The sequence below is a fragment of the Canis aureus genome, chromosome 26 (assembly GCF_053574225.1).
Source record: "Canis aureus isolate CA01 chromosome 26, VMU_Caureus_v.1.0, whole genome shotgun sequence".
Taxonomy (NCBI): domain Eukaryota; kingdom Metazoa; phylum Chordata; class Mammalia; order Carnivora; family Canidae; genus Canis; species Canis aureus.
Genome location: NC_135636.1, coordinates 40,734,213 through 40,743,828, shown reverse-complemented (window position 1 = coordinate 40,743,828; position 9,616 = coordinate 40,734,213). Strand labels below are relative to the sequence as shown.

Genomic DNA, 9,616 nt, shown 5'->3' with positions numbered 1-9,616 from the left:
TGTGGGCTGAAATCAGCTTAAGAAAGGGGTATGTCCTGCACACTGTTTCCTTTGTTTGATGAGGACTCTCCAAGACTTGTGATTTCGGGTTCTAGGTGTTTCATGTATGTTACTTTGTCTAATTCTTGCACCCATGAGCCAATACGCTTGTTCCCCCTTTCCTGATGGGGAAACGCTGGCCAAGATGGTTTCAATGGCTTTCCCTGGGTCACCTGCTTGGTAGGAGGAAAGCAGGATTTGAACCCAGCTGTTCTGACTTCCAGAGTCCTGCTTTATCATCTGTGCTACAAATCCACAGTGTTTCAAATTAATTAGTTACCAAATTTAAAACATTTGTAATTTTCTGTAAAAATAGAACTTACTTATTAAAAGCTAAGAAGCTGTGGCTAGGTGTTCTCTAAGGGTGTCCCTCTCTGGAATATCATTATTTTGTGCTGCCACAAGGCACTAACTAAAGTGGGCAACTTTCAAAAAGAGAGCTCCATCTTTCAAAAAGCCCCGGAAAAAAAAAAAAAACACAAAAAACCCAGCAACATGCTGTGTGGGCATGGGACCTACCTGAGCACTCAGCATGTCAGGCTGCCAGGACCTAAGGGACCAACAGCCTCGGACAGAAGGGAGGTGCACTGAGGCAGGTCCTACCTTCTCCACCTGTTTTCTCTTTGAGGCGTTTGCCAACATGAATGTGGAAAGGGGCCAAAAGTCATCAAAACTGAGAGCTTTTCATCAAGCTTGTTGATCTGAGGACATAAAACTAGAAGTTTGGAGCTACCAAGGGAGCCAGAGTTTAATGGCCCAAGATCTCAGAGAAAATGGAAGTGGGTCTGATTTTCTGCAGATTTTTCCCTCTTGAAGCATTTGCTGATTCCACAGCAGAACCAACAAAAGATGCAGAAAACAAGCAGAAAGTGAGCAGCTGAGAGTCTAAGAATCTAAACAAAGTACTCACCAATATCATGATGCCATAACCACAGAACTTGGAGCTCAGTGATCAGCAAACTGGCAAGTCATGGAAAATAAACTATGGTTTCTATGAGTCCCTCAGATGACTTATTCTGGAAGCAACAACAAACCAAAATAAACCAGATCTCGTAAAAATGTAAAATCAGTCTTGAAGTATTACAATCATGGTAATCTGTCCTCATGACAGTGGTTGTCACACACAAAAAAGGAAAATCATGATTCTCTGGGAAAATATAACATTATCTAAGAATGCTACATCATTTCACACAAAATGCCTAGCCAGTATTCATAAAAATATGACTAGACACATCAGAAAGAGGACCAAATAACCAAAATCAGGAGGAAAAAAGAAAAAAAAATCTAAACTAAAAAACAAACAAAATTTTTAAAAATAAAAAATAAAAAAACCCAAACAACCTCACAGATGATTGGTTAATGAGACTATCAGAGATAAACTAAAATATCTATTAAAAAGATATTCTTAAAAATGATGAACAGATGGAGAATTTTATTAGAGAAATGGAATATCTAAAAAAATTACATAGTTACTAGTGGGAAGATACTATAACTAAGACGAAAAATATTGATGTAAGAGTATATCAAAGCAAAAGACAGGATTTGTTGAAAACATCCATATCAAAGCATGGATACCAAAAAAGGATTACAATTATACCGAAGAGGATTAAGTCATTTGGAGCATGATAAAGAGGTCTAACATACATAAAAGTTAAACCTAAAAGGAGGAAAGAGAAGATCAGAAGTGCTATGTGAAAATATGTAACTGAGGGTTCCCCAAAGTTGATAAGAGATAGTAAGTCACAGATGCAAAAACTCCTAGTTCACCAAACATGAAGAAATACACCCCTGAAAGAAAACAACTCTCAATATAGAACGTTATTGCATTAAAATTATCCTTTGAAGGTGAATACTAAATAAATGTTTCTTTGCAAAAGCAGATAATTCATTGTCAGCAGATCTGCATTAACATAAATACCAAATGGAGTTTTAGGCAGAAGGAAAAATAATTCTAAATGAAAAATGCAGCCTCCCCAGCGGTGCTAGAGGAGGGTGCCCCCCCCCCCCCCCCCGCCCTCGCCCCATCAGTCTCAGCCTCTGGCCCTGGCCTGGCCGGGCAGCTGGAGGCGGCAGAGCAGAAGCCCCAGCCATGGCTGCGATCAGAAAGAAGCTAGTGATTGTGGGAGATGGAGCCTGTGGGAAGACCTGCCTCCTCATCGTCTTCAGCAAGGATCAGTTCCCAGAGGTCTGTGTCCCCACTGTCTTTGAGAACTACGTCGCAGACATAGAGGTGGACGGCAAGCAGGGGGAACTGGCTCTATGGGACATGGCTGGGCAGGAAGACTATGATCGCCTACGGCCTCTCTCCTACCCGGACACTGATGTCATCCTCATGTGCTTCTCCATCAACAGCCCCGACAGCCTGGAAAACATTCCTGAGAAATGGACCCCAGAGGTGAAGCACTTCTGCCCCAACGTGCCCATCACCGTAGTGGGGAACAGGAGAGAGCTGGCCAAGATGAAGCAGGAGCCCGTGCGATCTGAAGGGGGCCGGGACATGGCCAACCAGATCAGTGCCTTTGGCTACCTGGAGTGCTCAGCCAAGACCAAGGAGGGGGTGAGGGAGGTATTCGAGATGGCCACTCGGGTGGGTCTCCAGATTCACAAGAATAAGCGCTGGAGGGGTTGTCCCATTCTCTGAGACCACTGAGGCCTCCCCTGTTCACCCCCCCTTCATGGGGGTGCAGAAGCTCCCCACTTCCTGGCCCCACACTTGTTGAAAGAAGGCTTCCTTGTCATTCCCTCCAGCCCAGGACTGCATCTGAGTTTCCCCTGCCCCACCAGACCCCAGGGTGGTGGTAGGCTGGCCCTCCCTGCCCTTCCGGAGCAAAGTCCCTCGTCCTGTTGCCTTGGTCCGGGGGTGAGGCTCTTGATCCCTCAGCCTTCCCCAGAGGATCATCACACACCAGCACTTTATATACTTCGGGCTCGCAGGAGTGTCTGGGGTAGGGGACTTGGAGGGTATATGTCACCCAGAGCCCCAGGTCCCTGGCATTTATGCTTTGGATGGGGACCTTGCCTCTGGCTGTACTTGGTGGAAGGCATGAATAAAGGCCACAACAAAGAAAAAAAAAAAAAAAGAAAAGAAAAATGCAGGAAAAAATGAGAAGCTATAGAAGTGTAAATATACTGGGATATTTAACCACGAGTGCACAAAATAGCAATAATAATAATAAAGTGTGGAGGTTCACCGTATATGTACAATTAAATTACTTGTCAAGGGTGTCACAACAGCAGAAGGAGGTTAAACGTTTTTAAGAAATTCTCTAAAGCTCTTCCATTGTCCAACTGGTGAAGTTGTAATTTAAGGTAGATTCTAGTAAGTTGAGGATAGCTGTTGTGGTCTGCAGGATATCCACTAAAGAACAATAGAATGAGTAAAACTGACAACCTAAGCTTATAAAATAGAATAATAAAAAGCCTTACTTGAGGAATGCAAAATAAGGCAGGAAAGGAGAGGAAAAAGTGAACTAAAGGGAAAAACCAATAGTAAGAAGAAAAGGTGAAATTGTAGGAATAATTATATTAAACAAATGAAATTTCAAAAGAGAAGGCCCAGTCTAATCTTTCATCTGCAGAGAAACACAGATCCGTTTCTCACCTGCTGCAAATGTTTCAAAGGTAGATGCTTGTGAGTCACTCAAGGAGCTTATGGAAATGTGGGGGTGGCCAGACCCAAGTTCAATATTTAGGGTGGGAGCTGAGAAGCTGCATTCATGATAAGCACAGACCTGTCTGAGGGAATGAGAGTGGACGGGAATGAGGATAAGTTGCAAGCACATAGTTCGTTCTTGCAGAGCTTAGAGCTTAGCAAGGGAATCATCCAAGCACACATATACATGCAGGAGATTATAAAAGCAAAGGGCCTTTGCCCTCGTGCAAATGCCCCAGAGTCCGAGATCTTCCATCACCTCAACTACTCAGGTCTTGACCACTCGGCACAGATCAACTGTGAGTAGGACCCAAAGCGGGCGGGATCCATCCTCATACTTGTCTATCTATTGGTGGAGCTCAAGTGGAGAAAGTTAAACTGGGGCTGGAGAAGGAACCTGACACTGTGTGGGACACAGGGCTCCATCTCCCCTGAAGCTGTCTGGGCACCAGACCAAGGCCCTGCTGGGGGCAGAACACAGGCGTGGAGTTTCAAGGCTGATAGCAGCTGGCCTGGTCACTGGCTCCTGGTGTCCCCAGGAGTCCGGTCCTCGGCAAGTGAAGGTGAAGTAGGGATTTCATCCCAGGGCAGGAGGGGCCACGCCAACCCCCATGTTGGGAACCTCTTTCTGTGATCCCCCCTGAAGTGCTTGGCTGGGCTTCCGGATCCACAAAGGGGGGCCTGCCTGAAAGGGGTGCAGGGTGTAGGCCTGTCCTGCCTCGGGCCGCCCACGGCACATGTCCGGGGCTGTGGGTTTCTCCTGGTGAGCCTGCCAGGGTTGGAGGGGGCAGCTCCAGAGTTCTAGGCACCATGGCCCAACGTCCTAGGTCTGACCCAGGGAGGTACTGGTGGCCGTGAATCTGGCCATGCTGATTAGCTTACCTCTACCAGGAAAAAATAGAAAGAGTAGGATACAGGTGACTTTACCCTTTTGCCATTTTTATAATTCTACAATTAATTTTTAATTATACAACGAGCAGATAGATGTACTTTCTAGGCCCTCATACTGCTCAGAACAATTAATTTTAAAAGACCCAGCACTAGAGACATCATCATGAATTCACAAAAATCTGGGAGGAGGAGAAAATCCTCGAAGCCTCCAGAGAGGAGATGCTTTCAAATTCAGGACCAGGACTCAGGATGCAGCAGGGCAGGAAGAGAGCAGTGCCTTCTTGGGAAATTTACTCCCAGCACAGGGTGCGAACCACAGCCATATAACAGATCAAGGACAAGGTCAGGATTAAGGACACTGACCTGCAAGATCACAGAGGATCATCTCCTCCATGCCCTTTCTCAGGAAGCCTTGGGAGGAGGATGTGCTACACCAGCAGGGGGTGGATTAAGAAAGTAGCCCCTGTGGGTCCTAAACAAGGACACAGAGATCCTTCCCAAGGGGAGAGGGGCAGGGTCTCCAGGGTCAATCAGAGCATCAGGGGAACATCAGCATCACTGCTCTGAAGCAGATCTTGAGAGCAGACCTGTGGAGGGAGAGGCCAAGACAACCATCACCCCGTCTCCTTACCTGATGGTGTGAGCATCCTGAGGGGCGGGTTAGAGAACGCAGGGATGGATTAATGACAGCAACGGAGAAAATGTAAGAAGGGAAAGAAGGTCAACTGTTTCTAGGAAAACAAGCAAGGTCATTAAAGTATACGCCACGTGGCTCTACTGTGGATGCTTTTTCCCTGACGAACACTACACATTCCTGAGGCGCCATGAAGTCTTGATTGGACTGTCAGGACGATGGGGGAGGGCGAAGAAGGTGTGAGCAGGGTGGTCTGTGAACTCAGTCCTCATCATTTTCTAGCAGGTGAGCGATGGACAATGTTTAAACAAAGAAGCAAGAAGCCGCACAAACATATCCTTTAGAGGCATGGGGGAAGATAGGGAGACAGCAGCTAAAAGTGGTTTCTAGAAAGCAGAGAGCAAAGGGGGGGATTTGCAGGTTTTCCTTATGAGTCTTGGAAATCTGCTCTTCTTTTATTTTTTTTTCAGTCTGTTTCCTCTTGGCTGCTCAGAATAAGTAATTTCTATTGTTTTATCTTCTGTTTCACAAATGCTTTCCTCCATCCCCTCCATTCTGCTGTTGAACCCAACTGTTCAGTATTTCAAAATTCTGGTTATTGCATTTTTTTTTTCAGTTCTGAAATTTCCACTTTGTTCCTCTCTATAGCCTCTATTTTGTTGTGGACACTTTCCGTGTCTTTGCTGAGACTTTCTTTATTTTCATTTGTTTCTGGTGTGTTTGTAATTGCCCACTGGAGCATTCTTACAACGGCTGCTTTAAAATAATAGTAGATAATTCCGACATCTGTGTTGTCTTGATGTTGGCATCTGTTGCCTTTCCCCATTCGAGTTAAGATCTTCCCGATTCTTGGCAAGAGGAGTGGTTTTCAGCAGAATTCCTGATGCGTTGGGTCTTAGGCGGGGAGACCCTATATCTTATTTAAATCTTCACTTTTAGCAGGCTTCCCCATATCACACCGGTGGAGGAAGAGGTCACCATGCCTAGGTATTGCCATATTGGGGTAGAAGCATTGGCTCCCCTGTTGGCCTCTGTTGACACCTTGGGGCAGGGGGTACCTCATTACTGCTGAGGGGGAGTGGGCTTCAGCTCCTCACAAAGTTTCTGCTGACAGCACTCTGGCTCAGAGGTACCACGGTATCTCATTAGGGTTCCTCTCCTGGCCTCCACTGATGTCATCTGGGGTTGAGGGGCTTGTTAAACCAGGTGAACATGGAAGTCTAGGCTCTCTGCTCTGCCTTCTTTGTCACTACCCCAGTGGGGGGTTTGGGGCTTGGTCTTTGCTGGCATGGGTGGGGGTGGGGCTGAGGCTTTTCCATCTGTTTGGCTAGAGTCCTGGTGGTTTGTCTGGAAGTCTTCTATCTTGCTAGGCTTCCCCATGTCTGGTTGGTTAGCTGGAGAAGGCAGGATTTCTCGAGATTTTCTGTTTGTGCCTGTTGCCATTTCTGGGTTGCCAGCTTCTCCAGCACCCTGCCCAGAACACATGAGGGAGTTCGCCACCGTGTCATGCCTCATAGCCTGGCTGGTCTGTCTTCTTCTCTCCACCATTCAGAGTCTTATAGTGGTTATATTGGCTTTATTTATAATTTCCAGGGATATTAGTTCCACTTAGAGGGACGAATAGAGAAAAGTGTACTTGCTCCATCTTTCTGGAGGTGAAAGTCTGGACATTTTTGTTTTTTTCCCTTCTTGCACCTTGCCCCTAGTAGTAATTGTGTGTCCTTCATGGCTTCAGCTTTTAAAGAAGAATTTCTGTGTGATACTGTCTTCTTCTGGGTGACCCCAATCCTGGGCTCCAGGAATACACTACCTCATTTTCTCATTATTCTTGGAGCTGCTGGTGGCTTCCTTCCACTCTGGTTTGGGTCATGAGGTACGTTTCTTCTGTCTCCTGTGTAACTGATTCTTGTTACTTGTCTTTCAGATTAGCATGGTTTCATTTTCCTGCCTGGACCCTGATTTACACAAAGGTAGGAGCATTCTTCTTTTAATTTGATAGTGACTGCCAAGTTACCCTGCAAAATGTCTGTTCCTTTTTAGTTAGACCAACAGGAGTATCTGCTTATCCACAGCCCTGCGAACTTTGCCTTGCCAATCTGATAAGTGAGAAAAAGGATATTTGATTGTCATTTTTCATTTTCCTAATTAAAGGTCAGGTTCTCATCTTTTAATGTTTATGGGCTATTTGCATTTCTCTTCTAAACCATCCATATCTTTTATCAATTATAGGAGCATATTAAATTAATCTTTTGTTATGTGTAAGCCAGTTATCTCCTCTTTGTCTTTGTTTATGCAATCCTTTATTATGCAGAAGTTCTGAATTTTGATGTATTCAACTGTGGGGGAAACCTAACCCTAACAAAATTAGCAAAAGGAAATGTATTGGCTCATGTAACTGAACAACTCAGAGATAAGGCTTCAGGTGCAGGTGGATCCAGAGGCCCAAACAATGTCATAAAGAACTATTCCAGCTTTGCTCTTCATAATAGTGTCATTCCTGGCCTCAATAGAGTAGCAGCATGGCTCTCAGTAGCTTTATTTACAAGAATATAAATAACAGAATCTTGTCCAAAAGTGACTTAAATATAAAGTTCTTTTTTCTTTCTTTGCATTTTCTTTTCTGAATGTAGTTAGCTCAGAGGGATTCAGTAAGTGAATTACATGAAGTAAAATATAAGGGCTCTGAGTAACATTTTTTCTTAAACGCAAAAAAAAATGGCAGTCATGTTTCCATGCACTGTGTACTGGTACAGCAGGAAACCAAGCATGAAGGAAATCGCTCCTCTAGCACATCTCTCTTTCACCACATCAGGCAAATCTTTCTCAGGACCGCCCATGCCCCCCAAGAGGTGCTCCCTCAGATTCCACTGGCTAGAGCTGGTCACATGCCCATAACTTTGCAAAGGAGGACGGGGAAGTAGGTAACTGGCCACCTCTAGAGTGAGGGCTGGCTATGCTGGCAGGAATAAGGGGTGGGGAAGCTGTTGGGTCGACCTCCAGGAGCACCTGACCTGGGGAGCATGTCTCCCAGTCACTCCTGCTCCAGAGATGGGATTCATTCTGCTTGGACCCACTCTTGTCACGTGCTCATCCGGAACCACTTCTGGGTCTGCGGATTCTCCAGGTGATTGGCCAGGCCAGGTCACGAGACTACGCTTAACATCCCATCCCACCCCCAGATGCGAATCTCATCCTGAACCCCACGAATGGACAGTGGGAGAGTGACTATTTACCGGGGGTATGGTTACCAGAAGATGGGGGAGCGTGTGCTGGAAATTCAAAACAAGAGGTTTATACTAGAGAAGCTACGTGAACATGGAATAATCATTATTGGGGTGTTTTTGTTTTTGTTTTTTTCCATTATTGGTGTTAATATCTGTTTCTGTGAGTGAAATCTCTGGTTGAACAAATGCGAGCTGTCTTGCCATTCTTTCATCCCTCTAGACTACGAATAGTGAAAGAGACTTGTTAGGGAGCCATTTCTCTCTTTCTCTGCCCGGCCCAGGCCTCCCATCCCTAGCCATGCCTGTAATCCACTCTCCTTCCCCACCCTTGGAAATGATTTTCTTTAAGTGGGAATTTGGGGAGTCCTTGCCTTGACCGGTATGGAATTGGCCAAGCTGAGTGCCCAGTAAACAGCACAGGTATCTTTAAAGAACTTGCTTCCCAGCTTTGGGAGGCGCGGGTGTCATTGTAAAGGTTAGTGATGATTTATTAAGCTTCGGTTCAAATTTCCATTTCTGCCATCCTGAATGAAAGCCTTCCAAGCTCGCCCTGACTCTCCCCATGAAACCATTACCAGCTCGTGCAGAATCTGAGCTGCACAAAGGCTCAAAATTGCTGTATTCTAGGATAGACTCAGCCCAGAAACAATTTGAATGTTCATGGCTTTAAAGTGACTTGACAATCTGTCTGCAACATGTCCTGTGGCCTGAAAGGGGGTGAAGCTGTGCCTGCATGTGTTAGTGGTGATTAATTGATTTGCTGATGGAGCTAGGTAACCTTTGTGACAAATTTGAGAGAATGGCTCAGACCTGAGCAATCAAACCAGCCATTAAGAATCCTGCTGAGTTCCCAGGCCAGCTGTACCTCGGGGTTCCTGGGGAGAAAAATGAAAAGGAAAGAGGTTTAGCTGTAAATGCAGGAGCCATACAGACATGCTGGACAAAAGTTGGCGAGGTTGAGGACTGGGCATTGCACTGGTGATCTGTGACTTTCCCTAGCCTCCTCCTGGGTTAAATGACAGGGGAGCAAATTGCAAAGTGACATCGGGGCTCAGAGACTAGGAGACCAGTGCAAGGTGCCTGTCCCACCACTGCCCCTCCCTCCCCCGCCACAGATCTCAGTGCAAAGAGGTGCACGTGTGTGGTCGGGGCAGATATGGAGGAAGGACCCTCTGA

The 9,616-nt window shown here is 45.8% G+C and overlaps 1 pseudogene; it reads left to right on the top strand.

Annotated features, from left to right (window-relative positions):
- The first annotated feature begins 2,070 nt into the window (after positions 1-2,070).
- LOC144298853 (rho-related GTP-binding protein RhoC pseudogene) lies at positions 2,071-2,983 on the top strand (annotated as a pseudogene).
- Positions 2,984-9,616: the final 6,633 nt, after the last annotated feature.